Source organism: Dipodomys merriami, unplaced genomic scaffold (assembly GCF_024711535.1).
Source record: "Dipodomys merriami isolate MVZ:Mamm:240054 unplaced genomic scaffold, mDipMer1.0.p SCAF_20, whole genome shotgun sequence".
Classification (NCBI taxonomy): domain Eukaryota; kingdom Metazoa; phylum Chordata; class Mammalia; order Rodentia; family Heteromyidae; genus Dipodomys; species Dipodomys merriami.
Genome location: NW_027203382.1, coordinates 10,787,058 through 10,805,795, shown reverse-complemented (window position 1 = coordinate 10,805,795; position 18,738 = coordinate 10,787,058). Strand labels below are relative to the sequence as shown.

Genomic DNA, 18,738 nt, shown 5'->3' with positions numbered 1-18,738 from the left:
GAGCGCTTGCCTTGCATGCCTGAGGCCCTGGGTTCAATTCCTCAGCACCCATAAGCAAAAAGAAAAAAGCCGGAAGTGGCGCTGTGGCTCAAGTGGTAGAGCGCTACCCTTGAGCTGAAGAGCTGAGGGACAGCGCCCAGGCCCAGAGTTCAGGCCCCACGACTGGACCCAAAAAAGAAAAAAAATTTTTTATAAAATAAAATGGATCCTAGCTATGTAAAGTCAAATGAGCAAAAGAATAGAACTAAAACATCCTGGGTTTCCTACATTAGTCTTTGTTTTTGTGTTTTATTTTGTTCCTTATTAATGGTACTTAAAATACTTACTGAATACACTTCCCAATTCATTTGTTTCTTGTCGTAGGGACACACTTAATTAAAAGCAGAAGAAGAAAAAAATATGCATCCTGAAACTAATTGTAAATTCACTGAAGGCAAACTCTACATCTTATTTGTCTCCCTCATTTTCTCTCCCCTATTTTGTGCAGTGATTCACACATAGTAAGTACTCAATTAACTTGAAAGGCAATGCATGTTTCAATTCACATTAATTTGGAGGAATTGCATTGATTTAAAGAACAGCTGAGCTGAGGATGTGTTCAATCTCTGCAGATTTCTGGCTGGTGAGGCACACTGTCTTGAAGACTTCCTCTGTAAAGCTTGCATAACTGCTGACCACTGACATTCTCGATGTCTTGGTTTGTTTCCATTTGTGCTGAAGGTAACAAGATGCTTTTCCCATGGTTCTATTTCCAAAAAGGAAGAGTGAGCAGTGATTTGAAGCTGGTATTCATGGCCTGTCTGCTCTGGTTGTGGAGGTGGCTCATCTGAGTACAAAATGGCAACGAATTATTTATTCATGCCTTTCTAAAACACCTTTCAGAAGTATGAAACTTGGCCTTTTGCTGGTCACTTAATGTCTTTAGTTCCAACTTTCAATAATACAACCAAGGTAATTCATACTTTCCCATTCTAAGTAACAGTTTTGAAATCCATCCCATGTGCAGAGTCAAAATTAATATAATCAGAAGTAGAATCTAGCTGTGTATTTTGAAAAGAAACTTTCCCTGTTCTGCATTTTACTGTTTTTCCCTGATAAATAAAAAATAGTATGTCAATTTAGGTCTGACCCACCAATTTGTGAACAGTACAACCCCTGCCTGCACCCCTGCATGTAGAGAAGCCGGTGGCAAAACCATCAGCCAAGCAGGAGCACATACTCTCCTGCAAAGGCTCCCATGTAACAGGTGTATGAAAAGTAGACGTGAAGTAGAGATGCTGAATCTAACTGGCGCCATCTTGACAGCATGGTGGATGATAGGGTATTGAGTTTAACTGGCACCATCTTGTCTTCATGGTGGAGGCAAAGAAGTCCCACCTCCTGGGTGATGGGCGTGCCTGAATTCCTGAGACAGGGGCAGGAACTTGGACAATAGGTTATTGGACCTGCCAGTTTCTATGTTGTGAACTCTCAAGCACCCTGTGACCCTGCCCCCTGACTTGACCCTATTTAGGCCCAGACCAGCTCAGGAACATCCGCCTTAGCTCCTGTCTCCATGGCTCTTGACTCTCCCCCAGTCAACATGGCATGCCACTTCAAGCTCTCCATTGGAGCTGATCTGGTTTGTTAGTACTGTTTTACTGCTCTTTTTTTCCTCTCCTGTTTTCATAGCTCAGATTTCTGACAGTGTTAAGTGTATTTGCAGGGCTGCAAGTTTTTGTGACAAGAGTCCATCTGGATTCGACAGCTTTCCAATGAAGACTACCAATTCAACCTCTGAAAATGTGAAGCACACCAAAACACATCAAATATCCACTACCACAGCAAGGGTCCTATAAGAGCAGCCAGGAAGGATTTAGATGCAGTATTCCAGAACTAACAGTCATAGCTGTGTCCACCTGTAACACTATCTTTGATGGGGTAATACAGTTGTCTTTAAAGAAATACTTCTACTCATTCTCAAACTCAGGGGCGACTATCTCACTGAAATGCTATATTGCAGATTCTCAGGGGTGAGAGCCAACAAACCTACAAATAAGCTTTGCCTTAACATGATTTCCTTACTAATTTATTTGGATTTGGGGGGGGGGTCCAGTGTGGAGCCTGAACTCTGGGCCTGGGTGCTGTCCCTCAGCTCTTCAGCTCAAGGCTAGCACTCTACCACTTGAGCCACAGCACCACTTCCGGCTTTTTTCTTTTTGCTTATGTGGTGCTAAGGAATCGAACCCAGGGCCTCATGCATGCAAGTCAAGTGCTCTACCACTGAGCCACCTTCCCAGCCCTTATTTGGATTTTTTTAAGTAGGTTAAATAGACAGGCATCAGTGGCTCACATCTGTGACCCTGGCTACTCAGGACACTGAGAACTGAGGATCACAATTCAATGCCAGCCAGGGCAGGAAAATCTGTAAGACTCTTTTGCCAACTAACTACCAAAAAAGTCAGATGTGGAGCTCTGGCTCAAATGGTTAGTGCTAGCCTTGAGCAAAGAAGCTCAGGGGCAGTGCCTAGGCCCTGAGTTCAAACCCCAGAATCTGCACAAAAATAAATAAGTAAAATAAGTAAATAAATAAATGCTAAGTAGATTTATTTATGTTTTAAACTACCTTTAACTTATGAGTATAACTGTCATTCTACTTAATCATTTAAAATTCACCCAGTCATTTTAGGTTCTGTCTTCTCTATTATATCAACTTGTCATGGAGGCCTATTCATTTCTTAATTTGAAATATCTTTTGCTGTCCACCTTTTCTCCTTCAATTCTGCTGCTACACCTTCCCCTGCCTACCTTCCCTTGGACACATCTCGTTTCCTCATTTTAGAAGATGTTGTCTACGTATGCAGTGTCCTAGCTTTGCCTTGGAATTCTATGTAGGTACCTCCTCTCTTGCCAAGGGATGTTGTTTTCCTTGAGCCTCTAACTTAGCCATAAAATAAGTCTCCATGTGGGAGGCTCAGCACTCCTGTTACCTTTGACCCATAGGCTAGAGGGAAGCAATCTCACTCAAGCAAAAGTAGGCAGGAGGTGAGGATTCATTATTTCGTACCAAATGCACAGAATTGTGCATTTCTCGTTGTGCATTCTCATCATTTGTTTCCCTACAGATACCCTGAGCCAATTCTCAGAATTGACTTTTAACCCAACTACTACTCCCATTTCTAGCAATGCCTTATACTTTTTTTTTGAAGCTAAATCTACTTGACTGAGGTCCTAACACAACCCCACATTCAAATCCATGACTTCAGCAGCTGGGATCCAGCTGGGGATAAGTTGCCCACTACCACATTTACATCATTCTTGACTAAATATCACATGCCATCTATTGTCTGATTGGCTGCAACTCCTGCTGGACTGAATCTCCTCAAATGTCAAGCCCTGGACCCATACCAAGGCCAATATCCTCAAGGGTGCTGAGGACTAAATTGTTACCAATTCTAGTGAACCTGGGATCCTAGTAGCTGACACATCTCATTCTAGCTTCTTCCATTCCTTGGAAACCTGTCTTGCTGAGACCCTTCGTAAGTGTGGCCCCTGCCCAGCCTAGAGAAACATGTGTTTCTTATTGAATTTATAGAGACATACAACTTAAGTATTTTGTATTAACTTATTCTTTATTCCATAGAATACTAAAGAAGGGAACTTTAATTTTGTTTTTTTTAAAAAAGAACTTCACATAGATTCCTGTGGCCTAACCTTCCTGGTCTTTGAAGTCCCCGTTGTACTGTTCGAATCCATTACACAAAGTCTCTGTTTAAAGCACATGGAAGCTTTAGCATGGCCTTGTTTGTGATCATTTGGGTAAATGCCCAAAAGTGGGATTGCTGAGTCTATAGGGGAGCTCTATGTGGAGTCTTTTGAGGAACCTCCATACTACTTTACAAAGTGGTTGAACAAGTTTACACTCCCACCAACAATGCAGTAGAGTTCCCTTCTATCCACATCCCCTCCAGCATCTGCTGTTATTAGACTTCTTGATTATGGCCAGTCTAACTGGGGTAAGGTGGAATCTCAATGTTTTTGTTTTACATTTCTTTTATGGCTAGAGAGGTTGAGCATTTCTTCATGTGTCTATTGGCCATTCTTATTTCCTCTTCAGAGAAGTCTCTCTTTAAATGTTTAGATCACTTAATGAGACAGTTGTTTCTTTGAGATTTGTTGTTGGGGGAGTTAATTTTGAGTTCTAAGTATATTTTAGAAATGAGGCCTTGTCGTGGAAAAAATTATATTAAGTGAAGTAAGCCAGGCCCAAAGAAACATAGGTCCCATGGTTTCCCTTATTTGCAATATCTAGTATATGTCTGAGTCAAGCAGAAAAGGTCAGATAAGTTGATGTTAGGGAAATGAACCCTAAGATATATATTCAAATGTTTTTTTTCTTTCATGTGATTGTTTCTGACACATTTATAAGATTCTTTCTTTGTTGCTTTGTATGTCCCTCCCCCACAGTATAACCCCTGCTTTCACTGTATTTGATGTTGGTATAATTTGTGGAGGGGAAGGGGAAAAACAAATCGTTTAAATAGGGATACAGGTGGACCCATTGCAACAATGAGTTGTACAAGTCATTATGTCGAAAACGAACTTTACAACTTTGGTGCGGGTGGGGGGGGGGAATACGGGAGGGGAGGATTGGGGGGAGGGGGGAGGATGGGATGGGAAGGGAAAACAAAGGAGGAGGCTACAATGCTTGATAAGAAATGTACTCCATTATCTTGCCCATGTAATTGTAACCCCTCTGTACAGTATTTTCACAATTAAAAAAAAAAAAAGAAATGAGGCCTTGTCTGTTTTATGGCTCGTGAAGATCTTCTCCCAATCCATGGGCTTTCTATTGATCTTGCTAGCTATGTTCTTTGCCATGCAGAAGCTCTGCAGTTTTATTGCAGCATTATTCACCATAGTTAAGATATGGAACCAACCTAGATGTCCTTCATCCACACACATACACACACACACACACACACACACATACACATACATACACACACACACACACACACACACATACATACACACACAGTGGAATTCTATGATACCACCCCAATTTTAGGAAATGGAAAGACTTGGAAAAAAATGTTAAGTGAAGTAAGTCAGACCCAAAGAAACATAGGTCCCATGGTTTCCCTTATTTGCAATAATTAGTATACATCTAGGATAATCTTACCAGACAAGCAGAAAAGATCAAAAGCTACGTACATATGATCATATAAGATGATGCTAAACAAAATGAACCCCAAGATAGGAACACAGAGGTTTTTTCTTTGTCACTGTTATTTTTAATGTACTATGTGATTTTTTTGTTTCTTTTGTATGTTCTTCCCCCTATGGTATAACTCCTGTTGTCACTGTATTTGATTCTGGTGCCCTACATCTTGTATATATACATTTTTCTAATTTGTGGAGGGGAAGGGAAAAAACAAATCATTTAAATAGGGATGCAGGTGGACCCATTGCAACAACGAGATGTACAAAACGTTATGTCAAAAAACTAACTTTACAATTTTGGCGAGGGGGGCAGGGCAGGGGGATAGGAAGGGATGGGAAGGGAAAACAGAGGAGGCAACAAGCTTGATAAGAAATGTACTCATTGGGCCGGGAAGGTGGCTCAGTGGTAGAGCACTTGCTTTGCATGCATGAGGCCCTGGGTTCAATTCCTCAGCACCACATAAGCAAAAAGAAAAAAGTGAGAAGTGGTGCTGTGGTGCAAGTGGTAGAGCGCTAGCCTTGAGCTGAAGAGCTGAGGGACAGCGCCCAGGCCCAGAGTTCAGGCCCCACCACCGGACCCAAAAAAAAAAGAAAGAAAGAAATGTACTCATTACCTTGCTCATATAATTGTAACCCCTCTATATGGTATTTTCACAATAAAAAAAAAAGAAAATGAACTTTACAACTTGGGGTGGGGAGAGAGGAGTTGGGAAGATGGGGAGGGAAGAGATAGTAGGAGAAAAACAAAGGGGGGGGGTAACAAGGCTTGATAGGAAATGTGCTCATTCCCTTACTCATGTAACTGTAACCCTTCTGTACAGTATCTTTACAATAAAAAAGATTTTAAAAAATTTTAAAAAATTTTAAAGGCCACTTCTAATAAACTTTCTAAACATAAAAACAAAAGAAAAGCACATGGGTTTCATGGCCTTAAATCCATTCTGAATCTTTCTTTACCTACCATTATCTGTCTTCTTCCTTATTGGTTGCTTTTCGTCTTTTGGCACTCCATTTGTGATGTAATCTAAGAAGCCCTTCTCCTCGAAACCAATCCATAATGATTTATCCTTTATCTGGATTCCTCTGGAATAATCAATATCACACAGTTTAGTACCTGGTTTTCACTAAATGTTTCCTATATATTAGCTCCCTAGACAGACTGGCAGTTCTGTAAGAATTGAGAGGAGCGAAGGCAGTCACAGGTTGTAACGGTGACTGAAGTACCTGATGCTGGCTTCTCCTTGCAGGAGAGCCAATTTCCACCTCCTCTTCCTGCGCCAGCAAGCCCCGCCCACAAGGAAGAAAAGGCAGTCACTGAATCAAGTTACCATCTCAACTACACCTCTTCGGCATAAACAGGTGAAGCTTTGGGAATGTTCAAAGACAAGATTAAAGCATTAACTTAAAAACACACAATAATTAAATTTAAATTTCAAAATACTGCAAAGCTTTCGTTTCTGTGAGCTAGGATCTGGCTTGGGGTCTGGCTCTCTTTAGACTACTTTATTCTATTTCCACATGGCCGGTGTAATGACACTGATTTGGAGCTGCCCCCACTTAGGAAACCCCTCCACATACAGAGACAGATACATTCCCCACACATTCCAGGTAAGTTCTAGGGCAGACTAATCACCATCTGTATCTTTATCTTTCTTTTTCTTTGCCTCTTCCTGACACTAGTAAAGTTGCATTTAAATAGCTAGACCCACACATGAGCTGAACTCACCAGAGACAACACTGGATTGAGGACAGAGGGTCAGAGCCCAAGTAATGTGAGGAGATGGGTGTATGTTCTTATCTTCTCCACATATCCAAGGCCCAGGACATCTAGGAAAGGATCCGTGAGTCCATCTCAGGGAAACTAATTTCTAAATGCAGTTTCAATGAACATATGTTGGCTGTTTCTCCTACAATAAATAATAAATAGCTAAACTTCATTCAGATAGATGAAGAGTTCTGAAAATTATAAATTCTGATACAGAGTGTTTAGGGTTCATATACTGAATTTCTTACAATAATTTTATTTCTCTAGGAACACATTACTTGCAAAATGAATGTATTTTCCAGGTTATAATTTTTTTACTATCATACTAATTTTATAAATGGATCTCATTCATATTGAACTTTGATGAAATTCATCTGTTACTTTCTTATTCTATACTCATCCATCACCCCTCCTTTTCCCTTCTTTCTCATGGTGGTCCACCTTCAAAACAGTTACTCTTTTACATTCATGTCATTTTTTCCTAGGTCTACATTCTGCTTATGAGTGAAAATATGTTATATTTGTCTTTCCCAGTTGACCTTATTTCACTTAGCGTGGTGATCTTCAATTCCAACAGTTTTCCTGCACATGTTGTAATCTCATTCCTCTTTATGGCTGAATAATACTGCATAGTGTATATGTACATTTAGCATTCCTTTAGAGGTATGCCCAAGAACAGTATGTCTGGGCCACAGGGAGCTCTGTTTTTTAGTTTTTTGACCAACCTTTAAACTAATTTCCATGGTGGCTATACACATTTACATCCCCACAAACAGTGTGTAAGGGTATCCATACCACCCTCATCCTCACTACCATTTTTTATTTGTTGACTTTTTTTTTTTTTTTGGTTGCTCATGTGGCCTGAACTCTGGGCCTGGGCGCTGTCCCTCCGCTCTTCAGCTCAAGGCTAGAGCTCTCCCACTTGAGCCATAGCACCACTTCTGAATTTTTCTGCTTATTTGGTGCTGAGGAATAGAACCCAGGGCCTCATGAATGCAAGGCAAGCACTCCACCACTGAGCCACCTTCCCAGCCCAACTATTTGTTGTCTTAAAAATAGTCATTTTTGATGGAGTGGGATTGAATTTCAAAGTCTCCTTTTTGTTTTGTTTTTATTAACATACATTAACATTATGGGGAAATTCTTCAGGATAATTCCATAGATTGGGATATAATACAGTATCATATAGATTTGTATTATTTCATAGATATGCACTGTGTGTTTTGAACAAGTGTATCCTTGTATTAACCCCATCCTCAGTGTCATATTAATTTGCATTTCCTTTATGGCTAAGAATATTGGATATCTCTTCACATATTTATTGGCCATTTATATTCTTTCTTTTGAGAATAGTCTGTTCAATTGTCTATTTATTGATTGGATTATTTGCTATTGTGGTGTTTACTCTGGATATTAATTTTCTTTTTTCATCAAATAGCTGGCAAAGATTCTCCCATTCTGTATGTTGTCTCTTGGTTTGGGCCATTGTTCCTTTGACAAGCAGAAGCTTTTAACTTTGAATCATTTTTCCCACTTGTCAGTACTCACTCTTATTCCTTGAACAACTGGACTTCAAGAAGTTGTTGCTCATGCTTATATTTCCAAGTGTTTTTTTTTTCTTTATTTTACTATATACTTTCAAAGTTTCAGGTCTTTTAAGATCTTTGATCCATTTTCATTTTTGTACAGGGTGAAACAGAGATCTGCTATCAGTGTGTTATACATGGATATCCAGTTTCCCATCAGCATTTGTTGAAGAGACTGTCTGTACTCTGATATATACTTTTGGCATCTTTTTTAAACATAGTTCTTTGAGTCTGAGACCTTTTTGAGAGTGAGGATGCAAGCAACACAAATTCTGGGGGTTTTGCGAGTCTTTCTGCCAAAAAGTAAAGCCAGTGGACTTCTAGTGTGAAATTTTGCATCAGCACTTGCAGATGGCCAGAATTTACTGTAGAATCATGTAATATTCATGATATCTCACATATTTTGGATATTTCAATATATCACACACATATATATACAAAATCTTGATATGATAGTACTTGAAAAGAAATAAATAATAGATTCAAACACATCCCAAGGCTTAAGATAGTATGCTACTAAGACAAGCCTGTGACCAAAACTCGAGAGCAAAATAATGCCTTTATTAGCATGTAACACAGAGAATGGCCAATTCTCCCCTTCTTCCCTTACTGACAGGGTACATGACCACAGAGACTATTCCCAGGCCTTCCTGGTCACTAGGTGTGACCAGTGGGATATGAGAGCATGTTAGGAGAAAGTTTTAGGGAATGCTTTTAGAGAAAATGTACATATATCTTATGACATGTTAATGAGGCCAATGTGCAGAGGTAGCCAATGAATCAGATACAAATCAGCAAACCAGTGAAACGTAATCATTCCAAGTCTGATACAGCAGCCCATTGTGTGAAGGAATCCCTTCTCTCTTGTTAAGCTACTGTATTGCAAGGTCTCTTAACCAGTATATAGGTCATGCTGCCACTATAAATATAGCACTATAAATCCAGCTCTGCTCCTTTATACTTGTCCAACTTGAACAAATTGCTTAAACTCTATGAACTTATTTCTTTTTGTTGTACTGGGGTTTGAACTCAGGGCCTCTTGCCTGTTAGGCGGACACTCTACACTTGAGCCATACCCCAATTCTTTTTTTGTGGTTGTTTTGTTTTTGACTAGGATCTCATATGTATGCCAGACCAAGCTGCACTGCAACTCTCTCATTTACAATTACAATGAAGCTGGAACGGTGGATCACCATGCTCAGCTTTTATTGGTTTTGATGGGGGCCTTCCAAACTTTTTGCCTAAACTGGCCTTGAACTGTGATCCTATCAATTTCCCCCTACCACATAGCTAGGATTACAGATGTGAACCATTGTACCCAGTTCTTTTGTCTTATTTCTTTTTTCCATACAATTGTTATTAGCAACATGTAACCATATGTTTTGTTACTATTGTTTTATTGTATCTCCAACTTCCAGTATAGTGTCTACATGTAATAAGCTTTCAATAAATACTAAGTTATTGTCCCAGATTTGCTGATATGCCAGATCTGGCAAAATGATGACTACATTAACAAATAACCACTTGAACAGCTAGCTATTCAGGATTTGCAACCATGTTCTGATATGATAGAATCGTCTTCACATCTTCAACAACATAATCTGACAAAAAAATTCTTTTAGGGACTGGGCATGTGGCTCAAGCAATATGGTGCTTACCTAACAAATGCAAGATCCTAAATTCAATTCTCAGTACCACCAAAAGAAAAATAAAGATTTTCATTCATTTATAAATGTGCAAAAGTTATGTTGAATCATTGATTGTCGACTCAGTGAACTGACTTAAGTTCTTAACAATGCACCTAATTTGGACAATGCTGAGAAGTCAAATATGCATAGCCAAAACAGTAGTAGTCCTGGGCCCACTAGTTGTTTTTTAAGGCTCTGCTCTTGCTAAATAATATGTAAAACCTGATTTTTGCAACAGGATTGTGATTGTGAATTATAATAGTCCACAATCTCAGAAACACAACTGTTCTGAGTTTACAAAAAGAAGATAGTTTCTTCCTGGTTCTACAAAAATCTCTCAGATGGGAGATTTCAGTAAGATACATTTCTTCCATTCAAGAGGACATAATAAACACATGTATACACATGTGCACACACACATTACTCTTCACCACTAGTGGTTACTATTTACCAGTTACAAGTGATGCAGTCTGATCTGTGTAGAGGATGCATTCTGTAAACTGGAAGCCTGTCATGAAAAGGAGAAAAGAATATAATCTGTATTGAGGAACATTAGAAAGCAAGAAGATGCAAGTAAAGCTCATTGTGAACTGTTTCTCTCTCCTGGTAAGTGTTATGAGTTGCTCACTCGTGTGCACATTTCTATGATTCATGTTTAGAATTCTTTCATGTATAGCCTTTGTGGTTCCACTTTTAAAATATTATTTTTCCTTTTACTCATTCACATAGCCAATTTTGCTTTGCTATAATTTTATTTGCATACTTGAAATTCTCATCTAGAATAGTGATATATCTAGAGTAAAAATTAATAGTATGATAAACTGAATAAGGACAGTCTAAGAATAAAAAGTCTTAGGAATGAACCATTGTCCAGAAAGTGTGACAATGCAAACAGCAGACATTTGAGACTTTGCCACATGAAAACCACTGAACTGCACACTTTATATCTATTATTTCATTTAATCCTCATGACAACATGGAGCAGTGTTATCATGATTTGAATTTTGTGCCCACCAAAAATGTAATTGCCGTTGTACAGTGTTTAGAAAAGAAACTATGAGTCATATAGAAAAGCTTTATTGGTGGCAGTGGTGCTATTCCAAAAGAGTAAGTCCAGATTTCTTTTCTCCTTTTCCTCTCCTCCTTTTCCTCTCTCTTCTCCTCATCTCTCCTTCTACACCTCTCCTGTCTCCCCTTCTTTTTTATTAATAAGATTTTTATTGTGAAAATACCATACAGAGGGGTTACAATTACATAAGCAAGGTAATGAGGACATTTATTCTTAATGATAATGAGGTAGCAAGAATTCTTCATCACATACCAACCTATGATTCTTGTCTTCCATTCTGAGAATAAGTTTCTATTCTATTATCCAATCTCAGGCAACTTGCTATAGAAGCATAAACAGACCAAAACAGTATTGACCTTTCATTTGTATAAATCAGAAAACAAAACTTCAGATAGGCTTTCAATAACTTGCCAAGGACCAGGTAGAACTATGTCCAACTATGTAAAGAGCTCCTGCTCTTTACAATCACCCCAAGCTATTAGGTTTTTCCTTCATACCAATAATAGTAGTAATAAGAATCATAAAACAAGATCTGAGGTGAGATTGACAAACACTAGTATGAAAGAACCTTTGCTTCAGTGAGAAATGAAATGGATTTGAAGTCAACTCAGCACCTTACATAGGTAATAAGTCCCAGTAACAACCTCATGCTAGGCATTTTCAGAGGGGGTTAAACTCAGAGCTCTGTACTCTGCTTCCTTGCTTGTTTGGCCAGAGCTCCTATCTCTTGAGCCAGGCTTTCACCCCTAGCTTTTTTGGAGATTAGATCTCACTGACTTTTCTACCTGGCCTCCCTTTGAACCTTGATCCTCCAGATATCAGCCTTCTGAGTAGCTAGGATTACAGGTGTGGACCACCAGCATCCATCTCACACTGGGTTCTTTCTATATTATACCTCGCCATCACAGCTAGCCCATAAAATAGATAACCATCTCCATTTTACTGATGCTGAGAGAAGCTGAGGTTGCATAGTTAGTAAGTGGCCTTACTTGTACTTTCCCATTCTACCACACTACTTCATTACTTGTCTTATAAGATCTTTTTCTAAAGTGCTTCAAAAGTCTGCATTTGTCTTTTCCCCTGCAATTTGATTTATACTATTTATTAGCACAGCAAAGCTTTAGTTCAGAGACAATGCAAAAGTAAACTTTGACCCTGCCCTTGCCCTCGTTTTCATAAATTCCAAATTTAGTGAGGTCCATGTTAATGGCTTTTACTGTATATTGAAAAGAGTTTAATAGTCACTTAGCCCTACTTTATCTCCATTAGAAAATCTAAAAAGCCACACAAAGGTGAAGGAAGGAAGAGCAGTGACCTCAAAACTAAAACAGATAAGCAGTGCCTATAATTTGTACTCTAGCAGAAAGTCAGATGTAAAATTGCCAGTACATAACAACAAATTCAAGCCTACAAGTTTAAGTGCGCTATTCATCAATTAAAGAAAATTAACCTAATCAGATGCTCATATTAAGGAATATAGCCATAACAAATCGGCAATCATAATTAAAAGTCCATTTCAAATCTCTTTGGTGAGCAGTGAAGTGATCTAACACAGCCAGGCTGTCTGGTGCTTTCTGCAGGATTGTATAAATGTGCACATTATGTGATCATTCCTGGCTGGTTAATGTGGTCATCTTTGCTATTCATGCTGCACGTGTTTCTAGGCAGATATGCTTCTCTGTGTTCCTCGGGTGGAAAAAACATACAAGATGTGACGATCAAGATATGTCTGCAGCATCGTTCCCACTGGCCCTATAGCCAATTCCAAATACATAGATTTCCTATGTAAGTCATTATGGTCTTGCATTTATTCCATATAAATCCTACAATCTCTGGAGAGAGCTATGGGAAGAATTCAGAATCCCACAGCTCTGTCAAGCTACAACATGTTTTCTTCTTTCTTGAAGCCAGCTTGTAAGCAAGTGGCCATATGCCTCACTGCAAGGGAGTCTTGGGACACAAGCAAAGCAATCCAGATGAAAGGGAGCCTAGCTCTTATTTCAGTCCTGATGCACTGCAGGAGAGTTGGTGGATCCAGGTTGGACATGATTTGTCATCTAGCTATACTCTCAATAGATCAGTAAATTCTTGGTGATAGAGACCCAAGACTTAAGGAGCATGTTTTGCTTAGAACCAGCGTGGGCACTTGGAATAAAATCTTTTGTATTCTACATGAAGTAGAAAAGCATGAGATTTCCTTCTGCGTGGTGTACATGAATCCACTTATCTGGGAGTTATATGTCATAAACTGGTAATCTCTTATGCTATGTTGTGCCTAGTTGGTTTATCAACCAGAATCATCTGAGTGTCACCAGAAGATTCAGGCTTCTACTTTCATTTCTGACTCTTGGCCAATGCATCCTAACCATTTCTTTGTCTTATACTCCCTTTTTTAAGCCAGGAGAAGGGATTACAGAAATGGAATGTGGAGATTTAGTCTTCGGACTTTTCACAGCAAGAAGAAGATATCCTTCCTGGGAGACTAGGATGAATTCTGAGCTCTCTCAGAATGCTTTCCAACCAATGAGTATCTACTTGTTGTTATTTCAATAATATTATTTCTCTACTTATTATTCAATTGTATCTAATTAAATTTGATGAGATACTCAGTAATTCTACATGTAGGACTCTGTACTACAGAAATAGCAACATTAGCTTACAAAAAGTACTCCCATATTTGTGTCAACACTGTTTTCAGTAGTACAAATGTCAAGTGATTTAAATGGACAGCAGTTGAAGAATGGTTATTTTTGGATCATTCATATGATAGAACACTGTACAGCCACTAAAAATAAAATCTATATTTATTAACAAGAAATTGTGAAGCAGAAAATGTTCTATACATTTTTTCCATTTTTGGAAAAGCAACTATAAATTCATATCAATATATGTATATATAAAGAAACCCTATGAAACATATATAAATGTAAACATATAGTTGTGTAGATTTCTATCATGTGATATTCAGGTATTTTTCTTTATTACATATGCATATTTATATTATATAAATACATATATTTGCACATGCATTGAAAAGTAAGAAAGGATACACATTAATAGTAGTTATTTTTCTGAAGTAAGCCAGACCCAAAGAAATACAGGTCCATGGTTTCCCTCACTTGCAATAATTAATATATGTCTAGGATAATTTTATCAGATGAGCAGACAGCTCAAAAGCTATGTATATATGACCATCTAAGATGATGCTAAGTAAGATGAACCCCAAAATATGGACACAAGAGGTCTTTCTTTGTTGTTGTTGTTTTTAATGTACTATGTGATTTTTCTTTGTTTCCTTTGTATGTTCTTACCTCTATGGTATATCCCTTGTTGTCACTGTACTAGATTTTGGTACCCTGCATCTTGTATATATAGTTGTCTAATTTGGGGAGGGAAAAGGGAAATAACAAAATGCTGAAACAAGGACACAGGGTGACCAATTGCAACAATGAGACCCACAAGACAGTATATTGGAAACGAACTTTAGAACTTTGAGTGGGAGGGGGGAGGAGTGAGGAAAATGGGGGAGGGAAGGGATAGTGGGAAAACAACAAGGGAAGGGGTAATAATGCTCAACAAGAAATGTACTCATTGCCTTGTTCATGTAACTGTAACATCTCTGTACAGCATCTTTACAATAAAATAAAATTTTAAAAAAAGAAATGTAAAGCACCACTCCGAAAATTAAAAAAAAATAGTATTTACTTTTCAAAAGAAAGGTTTGAAAGAAAGGACTTGGGCTTTGTAATGCAATTGTATTTATTGAGATATTTCAGGGATTCCCAAAAGTGGACATTCCCTTCTTCTGGGTAAAGAAACGTTAAGAAATAATACAAAAATAAAACAGAAGAGGGACCGAAGGATAACTTTTGTTACTGATTAAGGCCAGGGGGAAGGGGAGATGGCTCAACGTGAAATCCAAAAATACCTACCTGCCCAACATACAGAGCCAAGCCATCTTACCAGGCTAAGGGAGCCCTATGCTGCAAGGCCCTCTACACTCAGGGAGGTTGTATGCACTGGCTGGCAGGCCCTTTTCCAGACTGAAGGAATGAGACATTAAACTAAGCTGCCTTACCTACAACCTCAGGTTTACCAATAAGTGATGTCACTCCTTCTAGGGCAGGGTAAAGAAAGGGAGATTTAATGAGGAGTTTTCTGCCTGAACTATAGCTTCAGAACACCAGGAGTGGAAGAATCCAAAAGTTAAAGAGTGAATTATGAGGAGTAAGTGGCAAGAAAGAGCAAGTAGACAAATTAAGAATTGATAGGGAATAGGGAATGAAAGAAGAGATTTTCTTTTTAAGCAGAGGCCCACAAAATGTCAAAGATGAAAATGAATAGATCTAATCATTTACAGCAAAAGTTTACACACAGTGTAATCCTTGGCACAAATGCATGTGGCTATCTCCTCTTATGAGAGGAAACGAGTCTGTGTCCCAGAATCAGGTTTGTTGAATGGTAAAATAAATGCAGAAAACAAAAGATAAATTTGCAAACATCAGAGGGTGACTATATTAATTCTTGACAAAACTTAGCATGATAAAACTTTACAAGACTTACTTGTAAAAATTTTATTAAGCCAGGAGCTGGTGGCTCACGCCTGTAATCCTAGCTACTCAGGAGGCTAAGATCTGAGGATCTCAGTTCAAAAGCCTGCCGGGACAGGAAACTACATGAGTCTCTTATCTCCAATAAACCACTCAGAAAACCGAAGTGGCACTGTGGCGCAAGTGGTAGAGTGCTAGCCTTGAGCTGAAGAGCTGAGGGACAGAACCCAGACCTGGAATTCAAACTCTACCACCAATCAAAACAACAACAACAACAACAAACTTTTTATTCAATTCAAGGTTTTGAGAATAATGTAAGCATTTTTTGTTTGTAAGACAGTGTCTGGATTAGTATTCACATATGAATATGCACTATAAACACACACACATTTTTTTCTATCATTCAAAGTCATGGATCATAATATTATTGATTTCCATGCTTCATTGTCCCTAGGAACTCTAGGGAATAATATTTTGTGTAAATACATGACTGAGGCTGTGTAGTGTTTCATTGCAGCTACCGTTAGATCATATTACCCAAGTCAAGATTCTATATAAAGCAAAAATCAAACAGGCCAAAGAAAAAGGCTGCCAAAGGTGGAAAGATTCATTGTCTACAACATCTGGCTCCATACACTGGAAGTGTCTCTGTGGAAAGTTTCCACAAGACTCTCTTTATGCCATAGCTTCAATGGTGACAGAAATCCTCATAAGACAAAGCTTCTTCTGGTAAACGGCTTTCTTTGAGTTAAAAGAAGGGAGAATGCTTCATGTCTTTAACCGTCCCCAGTGTTCTCCCCTTTATCAGATTTTAAAGTTCTGTTCCAACTCCTCTAGTGGATCCAAGTTTCTAAGAGACTCAGTTTTACAGCACTGACCCCTCACGACTAACAGTTTTTGGCATCATTCAGACATTTCAAAATGTGTGCTACCAGCCCTATGTGGACAGCTCAATTGCTTTTAAAGTTACTCTGCATTTGGTTAAGTGTGGAGGCTGGCATTTGGGAGGATCCATAATAGTGATTTTCATGCAAATCAGTCTCTCTGATGTCAGGCTCTTCAGGGGAGGCTCTCCAGTGTGCTTTCCTTGCCACCAGAGCTGCTCCATTGTCCCCTGGAAAAAGCTAGTCTGCCCGACTAAGCAGACACCATCGAGATTAGTTGTCCTGACAGAGATTAGTGGACAGCCATGAATCTTTCACTTAGGGTAGAAATATGATTTTATTTAAGAAAATAACCATATATAATTGGGCTTCTGTCACTTTAAATTTTAATGGTGAGTATAATACGGAGGCTTCTGGAACTTTAAATTACGGCTTTCAGAAGCTTCACACTGAATCTTTCAATTATTCTCTGTAAGTACTTTCTCAAAGCATGTGCCACCATGACATTGATATCACAATTCAAATCTAAATTCAAAACTGACTGCAAGGCTATGAGCTATGTGCTGGCGTGTGGGCTGCCTCATTTTATCTTTGAACATCTGACAAGGCGAATCAAGAAGCGCTCTCCCAGAGCCCAGCCAGCTGTTTGCCAAATATTCAAATATCCTGGCATGCAGAAGAGCCTTTCAGAGTTCCCTACATCAAAATTAGCTACAACCCCTTATTTTTCCCAATAGTTTCTGGCTCACCTACATCCTTTCACACAGGCCCGCCTGCCTCACTGGGCTAAGTGCTTGCCTGCTCACTCACTGGCTCACCTCTTGGTTCCCAACTCCAGCAATTGGATCCAGTGTGTGCTACAGTTCAGACAAAACTGTGGGGGACAGACTTCAAGCCTGTGTTTCCTTGAAGTGGATCTGAAAGCATTGCTGAGCTGATATTTGCAGGAGTCTGAAGACAGAGCAAAGAGAGCACAAGGGTTTTACTTAAAATGCATTCATTAGAGCCAGAAAATGCAATTGGAAAGAAAGCAGCAAGAGGAAAGAGAAAAGGCTATCCCCCTTACTTTGATTATGGTATCTTAACTTCTTTTTATCATTTAATATCTGTATATTAAAAGAAGTCAAGATGAGTATTTAATTATTCATAAGTCTGGCTCTGTCTGTACTGCTTCAATTGTTTTAAAATGTGTCCCTGACCTCAATCAATACAGTGCCATGTTTACAAGTACACAACAAAATCTAGCTGCACTGATAAGTCAACAATGAAAAATAACTCTCCTTCACACATTAAAGGTCCTGAAGTGATTTCCCTCAGGAGGATGACTCAGAGGAGGCTTCAGGAGCCATTCTGGGAGGTTTGAAGGGCTTGACCCTACATGCGTGCAGGGCAATAGTCTCTAGCCTAGTGGCTGGCCAAATTTCCTGAAGCTGGACATCAAAACCCAGGTGTAGCTGGATTAAGGCATTTCTTGAGTCCTTCCTGGAAAGCAGTGGCCTGACATGTTCATTTCCTATGATATGTTTATACTTGGACAGAAGGGGCACAGCAGGAATGCTTTGGGGGCACATTTAGGGGGAAGCCACTCCCTCAGGAATTGTGAATGCCAGATGTCAAATGAATGAACAAACATGCACTGCAGAGAATTCTCTGGACAGGATGCTAGAAATACCAAATCATGTCTAAGGAAACTGTTCTACTGATCTGGGGTCTTTCCTCAGCTCAGCTAAACTTCGGTAGAAATTCATTAATCAAAAAATAATATTGGGCTGGGAAGGTGGCTCAGTGGTAGAGAGCTTGCCTAGCATGCATGAAGCCTGAATTCAATTCCTCAGTACTTATGTGGTACTGAAAAAAAGCCTGAAGTGGCGCTGTGGCTCAACTGATAGAGCACTAGTCTTGAGCCAAAGAAGCTCAGAGATAGTGCCCAGGCCCTGAGTTCAAGCCCCATGACAGGCAATAATATTAGTAGTAGTAATAATAACAAAAAT

At 39.1% G+C, this 18,738-nt stretch overlaps 1 long non-coding RNA gene across 1 annotated transcript; it reads right to left on the bottom strand.

Moving 5' to 3' along the window:
- Positions 1 to 235: 235 nt before the first annotated feature.
- LOC138832892 (uncharacterized) lies at positions 236 to 10,754 on the bottom strand. Its single transcript, XR_011373731.1, has 4 exons — positions 10,696 to 10,754; positions 6,932 to 7,112; positions 6,167 to 6,288; positions 236 to 826 (listed from the first exon to the last, which is right to left on the bottom strand). It is a non-coding gene; the product is annotated as an uncharacterized lncRNA (long non-coding RNA).
- Between the last annotated feature and the right edge of the window lie 7,984 nt (positions 10,755 to 18,738).